General features: G+C 32.4%; 1 protein-coding gene across 1 annotated transcript in view; it reads left to right on the top strand.

Moving 5' to 3' along the window:
* The window catches only part of MBD5 (methyl-CpG binding domain protein 5), a 422,713-nt gene that overhangs the window by 519 nt on the left and 408,063 nt on the right, over positions 1 to 14,131 (top strand). The window lies entirely within an intron of this gene.

The following is a 14,131-nucleotide window of genomic DNA, read 5'->3' as shown; positions in this document are numbered from 1 at the left end:
GGGGGGGGGAGTGAAGGAGGGGTTGGAGTGGGGAGGGGTGTGTGAGGTGGGATGCCCATCCTGTTAGGGGAGGAAGGGTACTTTTATTTTTATTTGCTGTTGTCAAAAGTGGTTTCTCTCCTCCAGCTAACATCTGATTGTGTCTTGCTCCAGTGGGGGAGAATACAAAAACAACCCCCTCCTTCCTCCAATGAGGCGCCAGGGAAAGAGACAGAAAGAGGCACACTTTCTAGATGTCACTTTAAAAAAATTCATTTGGAGAGCTCTTTTCTTTTTCCCCAGGAAAAGCTCTACTGCATTTGTTTCTGAGTAGGAAAATGTCGGGATCTGGATTGTATTGGAACTGCTTATCCATTTGTAGACCTGAGTGTTTTCCCCCTTTTTGGTCCTGTGTGTGGTTTAGATATTGACTTCACTGTTGGAAGACTTGATTGGTTTTGCTTTAGGGGTTTAATTTTCCATTTTTTTGTTTTGTCTGAGTTACATAGAAAATTTCAAATTTTTAATTGATAGAGGCCTTTGGTTAGGTTTTGACTTGTATTATTGCTTTTTTTGTTAAATGTCTGTTTCATGTATCAGTATATAAAGTCCAAAGCTCAAAACGCTTAAAGTTTAAATGCCACTGCAATTGCCTGTTCCCACATATGTTCCTAATACTTATTTCCTATAAAATGAGAATATTAACTGTTTTATAATTAATCTGGGTATTTTTGCAATCTTTGTAACTTGTCTGAACAAGTAATGCCCATTGAAAACTTTATGTTGTTCTGGCTGCATGGAAGGCCAAACCTCTCCATCAATAGTTTGCTGGATTGGTACCACTTTCAGTTTTAACTGAATTATTTATTTACTGTTGTAAATTGAGATGAGTTTTTCATCTCTGGGGGTATTGAGCCAAATTGCTCACTCTATGTGAAAGGAGACAAATTTCCAAAATATGTTTTCATAAGGCAAAGAGCTCATGTAGTTGTAGTTAGTGTATTAATTGTGGTTAGCTATAAATTGAAAGGTAAATACAGATTTAGGTTTATAGAATAACAATTTGATAAAAATCACTATTCTCTATTTTCACATGATATGTTCTTAGTACATAGTTTTCATATTCAGTTCTGTATTTTATTTTACAAATGCTAGAAAGTGTGTTTCTGATATAGGCCTTTCACTAGGGTTTATATTGGAAAGTGGTATTTTTTTTTTTCTATTGGCATTTCTTTATCCTTTCCTTGAAGATGGATGCACATATGCATATACACACACACTATCTCTCTCTGTCTCTCTCACACACCCTTTTTTTTTGCAACTGCATTGGTATCTCTGATCCCATAATTTGTGTCAGCAAAAAATATTCCTCTGTAAAGCAGCAATTTTGTGATCAAACCAGTAATATGAAATCAGCAATTTGATCAACTGGAAAGGTTTGAAGATATTAAATCTAGAGGGCTATGTGACATAAATATTATAAAGACATGAAGTACTTTTAATTTTTTATTTTCTTGATGGTAGAGCCAAGACATAATATACTCATGTTTCAGTAACAGTAAAGCATTGCGTATATAGAAACTTGTATTGTAAAATTTTAATTATCGACTGGGTACAAAAGTAGACCTTTATACACTGGAGGAAAAAAAGCTGTGTAGCAGCAAACAATATGGGCTTATTTCCCTTATTTCTTTCATAAATTTGAATAGTTTTTTACCTTTCTCTGAGGTGTAATTGGTACACTTAAGCAGAAATTTGTGCCAAGTTTAAGTTTTTCTACCAACATCAATGCTGCTATTTCAGATCCACCTAAGATTTCTTGTTTTCACCTTAAAACCTCAGCAACCTTAAAGAGACAGACAGTAGAACTTAGTGAAGCATGATGTTAAGTAAGTGAATTATATAGATAATTGGGGTGGTAGTAGCCCAAGAGCCAGCTGAGTAAAAATTTGTGGTCTTGAGTTTCATATCTACTTATTTTATTTATTTTTTATTTTTTTAAACATTCCTTAGTCTACTGTCCCCAGGGTAATCCTTTATGGCTGGAAGATTCCAGACTTTACTTAAGTTGGATAATGATTTATATTTAGAAAACCTTTTATTATATTCTTATTATGGTTTATTTTTTAAGTATTAAGAACTATAGATATTTTAGGATTGTAATTTTTCAAATAGGTGATATCATGGAGGTCACTTTATCCAGCTCTATATATTCCTAAAGTTCACAAAGCTTAAGGAACTTGCCCAAGGTTTCAAGTCCTGTAAGTGGCCAGAGCAGGAATCAGAGAGCTCAGGTCTCCTGACCTCACTGTGCTGTACTACCTCATTTTCATTGTCAGAAATGAAACTGTCATATTCAGTTCTGGGTGTAACTTTTAAGGGTTTTATATGAAGAAATGTTCTTCTAAGAATATTAAAGTAAATAGCTTTAAAGCCATCATTCTGTCTACTTATAATTCAGTAATTTGTTGTTTTTGTAAAAGAAGTACTAATTTTACTTATTTTATATTATTACTATTTTGAAAATAATTTCAGCTTTCTCGAATGCTTATTTTTTTCCTGAACTTCCATTTAATCAGTAAATATACTTCTTTTGTATTAAGGACCCATATTTATAAGAGGAAATAGAATGAATATTATATTACATATGTTTATTTGAGCCTTCCTTGTGAACTACCTAAGGACAAGGATTTCTGTTTTGCTTACTCTCAGCACAATGTCTGCTGCAGTGGCCCTACTAGTTGCTTGTCATAATCCATATTAAAGTTAGACACATTTGAATTTATTTAGTTCCATTTGTGGAATTTCTTTCCTCCCTTTTTTTTGTCCTTCCTTACTATAATTTTCACTGCCATGAAATTTTTTTTCTAAAAATTTTTTTTTGTCTTTATCTCTACTATGGCTCTCATTTTTTCTGATTAACAGCCAAATTAAATACTGTTAACAATTTAATATTCTTAACAAGAAGCAAAAACATGTTCCCTTCTAATCCTTGTACGGAATAAAATTTGACAAAAGTGATTTATTTTGAATAAGCCATGATCAAAAAAATTCCAGTTAAAAACATGCTTGTAAAAAATGTTCAGGATGCACTTAAATTTCATTTCATTGAGTGACTGGTGCAATAGGTTATTGGAATAATTAGGCCACTTTTACCAGCTCTATAAAGCAACTGTTACTTAGGTGACATGTTTCCCTGACTTTGTTTTTTTGGTCCTTACCCAGACAATTGTCAGCTTTCCAGTTTTCTATGGATATGAAGATTTACTCCTAGTCATCAGTGGGACCCCATGAAGTCAGCCAGAAAGCCTATGTCCAACTTATGTACCTTTGCAAACTTGTCTGGATTTTGAATGTATGTGCAAAACAGATTGTACTTAGCTATTCATTAAACATCTATTGAGCATCTGCTGTCTGTCAGGCACTGTGTTAGGCACCTGAAAAACAAAGATGGTCCCTGCAGTTTAATTTGAAGAGTTATCATCATTGTATTTCATAAGTGTATTGTCTTATCTTTGCTTTGGTGTTTCTACCTAAATAAATCTTATATTAACTAAAGGGATACCGTTAGGTGGGAAAATGTTTGTTTAAGAAGGATATTGCTGTATTTTATTAAAATAGAAAAAATATAAAGAAAAATTTTCCACTTAATGCTGTATTCTAGGGATTTCTATTCTGGATACAGTTCACTCATTTTAGACCATGAACATAGTCTCTGTGACTGCCATTGCTGGATTTCTAATGCTAACCATAATTCTTTTAAGATGCCTAGCACTCTTCATTAAATTATCACATTAAATTTCCTCCCCCTAAAATCCTAAACTCTCCAAACTTAAATTTTTTTTTCTCAAAAGTAACTTTTTTCTTTTTAACATCTCATATATCTTTATCTTTCATGATTCATTGGAAGACATTGTACATTTTCATTTTGAGTTTTCAGATACTTTTTTTTTTTACTATATTTTAAGCAAATCTAACAGCATAATTTAGTTATTATGCAGTAATTAGTCTGCACTATTTTTAGGAGTTTGGAATTTTTAATACGTACTAGATATGTTCTCCCAAAATCCTCATAAGAAACTTCCCAGTTCTAATTCTAAAACAATTGCAGTTTGTAATCTTTTCTTATTTCTATAGCTTCAGTAAAATTATTGGAAGTTTCTTAGAAGGATATTTCATAAACAAAGAATCCTATCCCAGTTCCTGCTATGCCTTTCATATATACTTGAAAAGTATATTAGAGAGAAAAAGTATTGGCGTTACTTTGCCCTCCTTAAAGTATACCGTTTGCAAAATATTTATTCACAGCTTAAAAGGAGAGAATGCCACTGTTGGTGAATTAAATTTACTCCTGAGTGGTAAATTCTGATCTCTTTCATATTCCATTCTTAAATTTGTTTTAGTAATAATCATAGTTGCCGTTTATTATAAGTACCCACTACCATGATAAATTAAATTCACATTAAATTCATGACACTTTGTAATTCAAAGCACAGTCACATTTAAGAGCTTTTATCAATCTATTTAGTAAATCAGCCCTAATAACTTATTGATAGAGTTATGGAAAATTTCTGAAAGTTTACAGGCACAGAAAAACAAAAAACCCCAATCTTTTATAAGGAAAATAGAAACAGACCATTGTGCAACTTAAAATATGGTATACAGGCATATGACACCATACCCGATTATTATTATTTTTTTATTTTTTTGTAGAGGTGAGGTCTAGCTATTGTATCACAGGCTGCTCTCAAACTCCTGGGCTCCAGCAGTCCATTCACCTGAGCATCCCAAAGTGAGCCACTGTGCCTGGCTGATTCTCTCACATACTATGAGTATTTATTTCTGCTTGAGATATTTCTCTATCATATAAGATCTCATATAAGTTGAAATGACTCTGTATAACACTTCAAAGAGAAAAGGTAAGATTTAGGTTTAGATTTAACATATCTTAAGGTATATTATCTAATGTAGCTGGACATAATGGAAGAGAAAATTGCTAGTGATATTAGACCTGGTGAAAAGCTTATACTTTATTCAGAGTTGAATAGGACAGGTTTTGATTTGAGTCCTTATTTCATTTGACCTATATACCATTTCTTAGAGGATTTGTAATCAAATTCTTTGTCATTTAGTAGATTACTAGAACATATTGTTTTTAAAGACTAAAATGAGTTATGTAAATCAGTCACTAACCTTGGGATGATGAAAAATTTTTGTAGGTCCATACTTCAGTGAATTATTTTGCCAACTACTAACATTCTAGCAGTGAGAAAAAATTTTTTTGTATGTTGCTAGTGTTACAAGTTACATTCTTGTATAGCTTTTTAAAAAAAAATTAGTGTTTCTTAAGATTGAGTATGTGCTAAGTTTTATTAGATTTGTCCTCGTATTCACAGCAACTGTTTTTGATACACCTAGAGTCCAGAAGTGTCTACTAATCTGTTGGCCATTAATTAACTTACTCCATATATTCTTAATATTATTAGGATTAAAAATAGTATTTCAGACTGCATAAGTATACTCATTGATGTTGGGGAGGGAAGTATTCCACATTCAACAAAAATATTAATTAGTAAATAGTTTTGTCACTTGCGATATACTGATCTAGAAACTGCTGCTATGTAAGATAAAAAGGATTTTTGTTTATTTGGAAAGTTAAATATGAAGTTTATTATTAATTAATATTAAATGACATCAAGATATTTAGAAAGTCAGCATGTTTTTATAATAGAAATTTAGAAGCTATTTTTTTTTAGCAATATTCCAAAATCATTTTCCTTCTTCTGCATTTGTCACAGTGGAGTTTGTGCTGAAGGATTTCTTGGCCATTTTAGAGACTGTAATCTAGTTAAAAGATTTGTTTATGCTTCCCATCTCTGTTCTGCTGATGGTATTAGAATGCAGACCAGAGCCAGACATCTAACTGTTTATAGCATTCAAACTTCAATTAAAGCTGCAGTGTTCAGTTTACTGTATGTCAGAAAGCCCATGCCAGCGACAAATATCACTAGTAATGATGGCAATGATTTTGTGTAGCCACAGGCTTTCCTAAATCATACTACTCCTTTAGAATACTTTTTTTTTTCATTTAGGAGGTGTTAACCTTTAATTCTTTCATAGAAGTGTAAAATGAAGCTTATTTTTTTTACCAGAAATAATATGGTATTTTTCTTTAACAATGTTGTTTTGATAATAATAAATCCTAACCGTATATTATTGCATATCTTATTTAAATGATACAACTTAGTTGTTTAAAAATTCTATAGTAGATATTACTCTATTATTTAGTTTATTTGAATCCTCTTTCCAACTTGAAGAACTTAGCAATTTTTTACCTATTCGAAAATAAAACTAACAGTCACATTACTCAAGAGTTTTTGTGTGTATGAAAGGAGGCTAGGCAGACATAATAGAGAGTTTAATTTAATCTTATATTGCTTTTCTGGACTGCTGCTCTTACTATTTTAAATATACTGGTAAACTTTTAAAACTTTTTTTTTAATTATAAGATTTCTTTTAAAAAACTTCTTCAGCAGCTTCTCTGTTTTTGTACAGTTTACCTCGGCCAGTCAAAAAATGAATTATAGGTGTGTTTAATTTTTCTAATAAGCAAATTTGCTATGTTGCATTACTTTATTTTTTATAAAATTAAATTTTTAGTTTTTATTAATTTTAGACCTTGACTAACTATATATTCTTTATGTATATACGTATATTTTTTATTGAAGCCCAAATTTATAAAAAGTATAAACAACATTTAAGAAAGATGAAAAATCATAACACAGATGAATTGCTGTAATTGTAATTAAGAAATATAACAATGAAAAGATCGATATGACTCATTTTTCTGGGCACAATTCACTTATTTTTTCTGGTAGTATAAGACAAAAAGGAGATAACTGCGAATTGTATCTGAAGATAAGAACTAAAAGCAACCATGAGAAATTTAAATTTTTAGGTAAATATATAGAAAACTAGATAAGCTAGGCTAAAAAACAAGTCACAATAATATGCACATCATGATTCCATTTGTGTAAAAACTACATGTACAGAATAATAAGTATGTAATGTTTAAGAATGTATATGTTAACGTACATATAACATGTATTTTATACTATATATACCCTATATGCCATATGTATGTACATATGTTAAAAGATCTGGAAGATTATCTACCAGATTATATCCTTGTTGTGCAAAAGTTATGTATGGGATAATGGAAGGTTGAAAAACTCTTATATATTCTTTAGCATTACTTGGCTATATTTTTAACAGAAGCTTATATTCATTTAGTAATTTTGTAGTGAAAAATATGCTTATATATTAAAGGAATGAGAAAATAAATGTGACCCAGAAAAGTTGCAGTCCTAGCCTAATAGTCACATGAATACATCCTTCGAACATTTTGAAGGGAATTTAGTCTTGCCTGATAGTCATCATAGCCTGATGTAGAATAAAGTCTGTCAGACTATCTAATCTAACAGGGTGAAAAACCTAGTCATTTGAGGAAGGAACAGTGAACATTATTATAAATTCCTAATTTTTAAAAATATTTTGCTTCTTACTGAAAAATGCACTTCACACTGCCCTGGTGAAGTATAGCCTGGGCTGCTGGTGATTATAAAGGGTGTCAGTTACAAAGTGGTAGACAGTTTCAGTCTGAGATAAGATATAATATATGGCCCTAATATGAACTTTTAGTATTTTAATTAATGATCCAAATTATATGTTCGTTTGAAATACAGATGGCATAATCGCTTAAAATTTTTGCATTGTCTTCTATATTGAGGTGCTAGTTTGAATAGAGGATAAAAATAAAACAGGTTTGAATACTAAGTACTTTTTTGTGACTGAAATGTGTACTTGAAAAACACTTTAAGAACCTTTGTTCTTAAACATGAAACTGAGTGTGTAAATATGTCTAGTAAAGAAACAATTAGAATTCTGTATAGTTAATTACAGTATGTTTTTGGGGAGGACCCAAGTTAATCGGGGTTTAGGTAGAGTATAGATACTAGGTTGTCACAGAAGAGGGTAATTCAGGTGAAGACAAAGCTTCCAATGGGATGAGGGAATTGGGAAGCTTATTTTTGCCAGTATGAAAGCTAGGATTAAAATTTGGAGTAAACTGGTAAATTAGGGAAGTGGTTAGAAATTATGTACAGTGCTTTTACATTTTTGACTTAAAAATTTTTATTTCCCAAAATGTAGGTCAGAAAAGAAATACCAGAGAAAGGGGGGAAAATAACTTTCACACACAAAAAAGAAATGAATAGCTCTTTGCAATCATAACTAGAAAGTCTATTGCAATCTGAAATAAGTGTATTCTGAGTAAGTTGGAAATGAAACACTGTAGTTCAGGCAGCAAACATTATGCAAGAATACTAACTAAGGTTCTTTTTTGTTTCATAATTAAAACTCATACTCAGATTGATCCTTAAGATTAGTAGTAAATAGTAAATAATTAAAACTATAAATCATATACAACTAAATGCTAAAAGTAACAAAAACATATAGGTTATGTTTTCTTCATTTTCTTTATGTTTGTACCTAATTTATTCAGATGTAAATTATCACCCCATCTATACCTGCCACTAGGAGTTGAACTTTTTTGATTCTTCTAAAAACTAGTTTGTTCAAAGAACTCTACCAAATATGACTGTATTTTATTTCAGTTGAGGAGTCATAGCAATTTTTTAAAAACTATTTTTGTCATTGACTTAGTGTTTGTTATCTCTTTTTTAAACCAAGGGTTTGCCAGTGTCTTAACGGACATACATTGGTACCTATTTTGTATTCACTGGGACAGATAGCAAAAATGGACATAAGTCTCGGTCGTATATCCCAGAGCTAGAGAAGGAAATTAATCAAATAATCATACAAATAAATGCAAAGTTGGAACTGTTTTAATTACTGTAGAGAGGTGTATAATGTTTAATATGAGAGCTTTTAGAAGGAGCACTTAGCTAATCAGTGGAATTGAAATTTTTTTAAGTTTAGAGTTATGGGATACAAGTGGGGATTTACTACATAAGTAGGTTGCATGCAGGTGAAGTCTGGTCTTCTAATTGGCCTTCTCTCCCCATGACTGTGGACCAGGTATCCAGTGTATTGTCATGTATCCTCCTCTTTCCTCCCTTCCTCCTTCCCTCCCCTAATAGTGTCCAATGTCAGCCTACTTCACCCTTGTGCTAGTGTGACTAGTGTTTAGGGCCTGCTTATGAGTGAGAACATGTGGTTTTCTGTTCTTTGTTTCTGCAAAAGTTTGCTTAGTATGATGATCTCCAGCTGCATCCAAATTGCTGCAAAGGCCATGATTTTGTTCTTTATGGCTGCATAATATTCCATCATGTATATGTACCACATTTTCTAGTCCACTTTCCATGGGCATCTGATGTGGTTCCATGTTTTTGCTGTTGTGTATAGCGCTGCAGTAAACATGCGTGTGCAGATGCCTTTTTCATAAAGTGATTTATATGATTCTGGGTATATTCCCAGGAGGGCCATTACTGAATTGTATGGAAGCTCAAGTTTTAGTTCTTTGAGAAATTGCCGCACTGCTTTCCTTACAGGTTAAATTATCTTGCATTCCCTCCAACAGTTTAGAATGTCCCCTTTTCTCTACAGCCGCATCAGCAACTGTTGATTTTTGATTTATTAACGATAGCCATTCTTGCCAGTGTTAGGTGGTATTTCATTGTAGTTTTAATTTATATTTCTCTAATTCTTTGTGAGGCTGAGCATTTCTTCATGTGTTTATTAGCTGGTTATATGTCCTCCTTTGAGAAGTGACTGTTTATGTCCTTTGCCTGCTTTTTAATGGGATTGTTTATTTCTTTTCAATTTGTTTGAGTTCTTTGTAGATCCCGGATGTTAGGGCTTTGTCTGATGTATATGCCTATAAATATTTTTTCCCTTTCCATGGGTTGTCTCTTTACTCTTTTGATGGTTTGGGGTTTTTTGTTTGTTAGTTTTGCTGTGCAAAAACTTTTCAGTTTGTTAAGGTTCCATTTGTCTATTTTAGCTTTTGTTGCAATTGCTTTTGAGTACTTGGTCATGAACTTGTTGCCTACTCCTATATCGGGAGTTGTTCCTACATTTCTTCCAAGGTTTATTAATTTTTTTTTGAGTTGGAGTCTCACCCTGTTGCTCAGGCTGCAGTCAGTGGCACACTCACGGCCACCTCAGCCTCAACCTGCTGGGCTCAGGCGATCCTTCCACCTGAACCTTCCAAGTAGCTGGAACTACAGGCACACACCACCACACCCAGCTAATTTTTTAAAAAATTTATTGTAGAGACAAGTTCTCGCCAAGTTGCCAGGCTGGTCTTGAACTCCTGGGCTCAGGCAATCCTCTTGCCTCAGCCTCCCAACGTGCTGGGATTAAAAGCATGAGCCCCCGCACCTGGCTTTTCTTACGGTTTTTATTGTTTGAGGTTTGACATTTAAGTCTTTGATCTGTTTGGAGTTGATTTATATATATGGTGATAGGTAGGGGTCTAGTTTCATTCTTCTGCATATAGCTATCCAGTTTTCTCAGCACCATTTGCTAAATAGGGTTTCTTTTCCCCAGTGTTTAGCTTTGTCAAAGATGAGTTGGTTGAGAGACAGAGTTTTTATTTCCAGATTCTCCATCCTGTTCCATTGGTCTATGTGACTATTTCTGTACCAGTACCATACTGTCTTGATTATTGTAGGTTTGTAGCATAGTTTAAAGTTTGGAAGTGTGATAAAGGATTTGATTTGTTCCTTTAGCTAAGGATTGCTTTGGCTATTTATGCTGATTTTTGCTTCCGTGTGAAATTCTGTATTGTCTTTTCCAGGTCTGTAAAAAATGATATTGGCAATTTGATAAGGATAGCATTGAATCTGTAGATTGCCTTGGGTAGGGAAATTTTTAGAGGAAGTGTTTATTTAGCTGAAGTCTCAAGTAAGAGTTAATTTGATCAACACGAAGAAAAGTGTTTTCTGGGAAGAAGGAGCAACATGTGCAGAAGTTCTTAGCAGAGAGGGAACATAGTACTAATATCAAACAAAGGTCATTGTGGCAGAAGTCTAGAGCAAGAGGGTGTGTGATAAAAGGTGATGGCAGGGACTTAGATAGGAGCCAAACTGCAGGACATTGTAGGTGAAACTTTTCTTTATCCTTAGGGTTAATATTTAAACAAAGACTAATTCTTAATGTTCAAAAGGACAAACTTACTTTGTAAAAGTAAAATGTGTTATAAGAGTTCGTTTTTATTTCAGTTTAAAATTCAGTGCTTTTTCCATAGAATCATAGTTACAGTGTCAGGTCCCATTAAAAACCCTTTTAACACAGATGGTAACATTGGAAACCAGTAAACATAGACATAACCAGGTAGAAGTTAAAAAAGAAAACTTATGTCCGTATGTATCCACAAGAGAATGTCTGAGGTGTGGTTGACTAAGCCATTAGTGATGAAGGGAAAAAAAAAAGCCTACTTCAAGTCACTAGGTTGATATAGGAGATCATAGCAAATGGTGGTAAGTGACACGTTAGTTGGACAACTTGAGAATAACCTCGTCTGGCACCTGGGTATAGTATAGTGTGATAATTTGAAACAAACCAAGGTAGAGGATTGTGAGACGGTATCCCATTCACAAATTAACTGTTCTGAATCTAGCATATATTTGTGTCTTTTATTAGGATATAAACATTAATTTTTTCATGTACTATTAGGAATTGTAGACTACAAAATGTCATCAGTACAAATGCCAAATTATTTTTGGTTATGTTTGGTATTCATACAGTTAGAAATATTATAAATTACTCAATTCAATAACTATTTGAGGCCATAATGCTAGCCTTGAATATATTAGTGTATCTGAGAGTATTACTTTAAAGATGAAGAAACTTAATTTTTAGTTCTTATTTTCTGTTTAACGTTACATTTTCAATAAATTGTCTTCATTTCTTGTTGATCTTAAGTTTTTGGCCTCTTTTGACACCGGTTTCTGTCTTTATTAAGTAATTAACAATCGAATTCATCTTGAACTAAGGGTTCAATAAATACCTAAAATATTAAGAGCATTATAAAAATGTATTAAATCACTTTCATTAAGAACAAAATATTGCAAAAATGTAATATATTGTAAGAAAGAGGGAAAATAAATACAAGCCTTCATTGAATAAGCAGGGTTTATCACATTACTGTTGGTTGATGAACTGATGAATTCTGCAAATGCATGAAGTTGAAGACTGAGCATCTTTCATCAGATAATCTTGAACAACTTTCTGGCATTCTCAGGTATGGCAGATGATGTATTTAAAGCAGATTAGCATCCAAATAACTGCAAAATTGATTTTGGTGCTTATTTATTTGTTTATTTACTTCTTTATAAAATATTCCAAGTGATACTATATTACTAGCATTGATTCATTTTTCATGCAATTTCTAACAGACCACTGATGATTCATAGACTCTCAGTGTTTAGAAAGCTTATTAGAATGTTAGATAAGACAGTTTACTAAATTTAATAAGTCTAAGAGGCCAGTGTACCTCCTGAATAGAAATGAAGATTTGCTTGTTCATTATTCAGAAAATAACGTGTTCCTTCTGTTTTACAGCTTTCTGCTGTCTAGAATTTCTAGCAAAGTATATTTCTAGGCATCTAGTTCTGTGATAAGTTAATAGTTATGATTATCCCCCTCACCCAAACCACAACAAAAAATTCCTTTATCAAGTAAGATTTAGAAATCATGATTATAACTAAAGAGTACTAGACAAGATTTTTTACTACAATATTTTTCAAAGGGTCATGATATATAACTTCTGAATTTCTAATAGTAATCACCAATATTTGTTGAGTACTTTGTATCACTCACTGTGTAAAGCACTTTATAGATATTATCTTATTTAATCCTCTTAACAACCATAAAAAACATTCTGAGGAACACATTTCAGGAAGTGATTCTTATTATTTCACTGCTTATAAACACCTAACCAAATCTTATGTAAGTAATGTAAAAATTAGACAAACATCATTTTCTTTCTTTCTTTTTCATCCTTACAGCTTTGGGGAAGAAAGATCATGAAATTTATTTTTAAACTTAAATGCTGAACATATCAATATGTATCTACTCTTCTAACTATAGTATTCACAGATTATCAATTATAACCATTACACCTTTTTGATTAATAGGCAGAACCTTTTCGAGCTTTCAGAGAAATTCCTGAGTTTGAACATTGGCTCCATATACTGAATACTATAGTATACAATCATTGATGAACTGTTAAGATTCTGAACTTTAGCTGATTAGTAAAATTAGTATAGTGATATGTATCTGAATTGTTGTGACTATAAAAATGATACAGTGTGAAGTCCTAGCATGTTGTAGCCATTTGCTAAAAATAGACTTCCTTTCCTTTTTCTTCTCTGCTTCTGCTGTTAATAATAACCTTGCTTTAGAAACTTTGTAAAATTATATTGTGCATTAATAATTTTTTATTACCTTCTTTTAAAAATTGAGTTGTCTGGCTGGGTGCAATGTCTCATCCCTGTAATTCTAGCACTTGGGGAGGTCGAGTGCAGAGGATCACTTGAGGCCAGGGTTTGAGGCGCTGTCTCTATAAATAAAGAGTGGCAGTAGAAAAGTCATTAGAAAGACTAAAATTAGAATTCAAAGTATTCCATGTGCCAATGTGTTGAGCCAAGCTATTCTCTACCCTTTATTGAGCATTCAAACAACAAACCTATTAGTTAGAGAAGTAAATGTTAAAGATACATTATTCTCTTCCTCAAAAACCCTATGGCTACTGTCTCTTTTGGATGTGTCCTTTTACTTAAGTTTGGTTCACTCAAAGATTACATGAACATTTTGTTTTAAATGGGAGTAGTAATTTAAATCAAATGTAGGGCTAGCTATCCCTTAGGATATTTAACGGTTGAATCGCCTTTTGAGCTTTCAACTGATCTTTCTCCCTATTTTATGAACTCAGTAAAAAACTCCTTTCCTATTATATTATCAGTACTCTAGTACTATGTGTTATGGGTTCAGTGTGCTCGTGTGAGCCATCTTAGAAACTTAATTGTCATTCTTAATATTTTGTTTCTGTGAGCAGTGATCCCAAGTTTTGAAAAATAAATTATTGTGCAATGAAGTTTTGAAAAACACTAGATTGATAAATGAA

Source organism: Carlito syrichta, unplaced genomic scaffold (genome assembly GCF_000164805.1).
Source record: "Carlito syrichta isolate Samal-C Ts95f unplaced genomic scaffold, Tarsius_syrichta-2.0.1 Scaffold304408, whole genome shotgun sequence".
NCBI lineage: Eukaryota > Metazoa > Chordata > Mammalia > Primates > Tarsiidae > Carlito > Carlito syrichta.
This window is presented reverse-complemented; position numbering and strand designations above follow the sequence as displayed.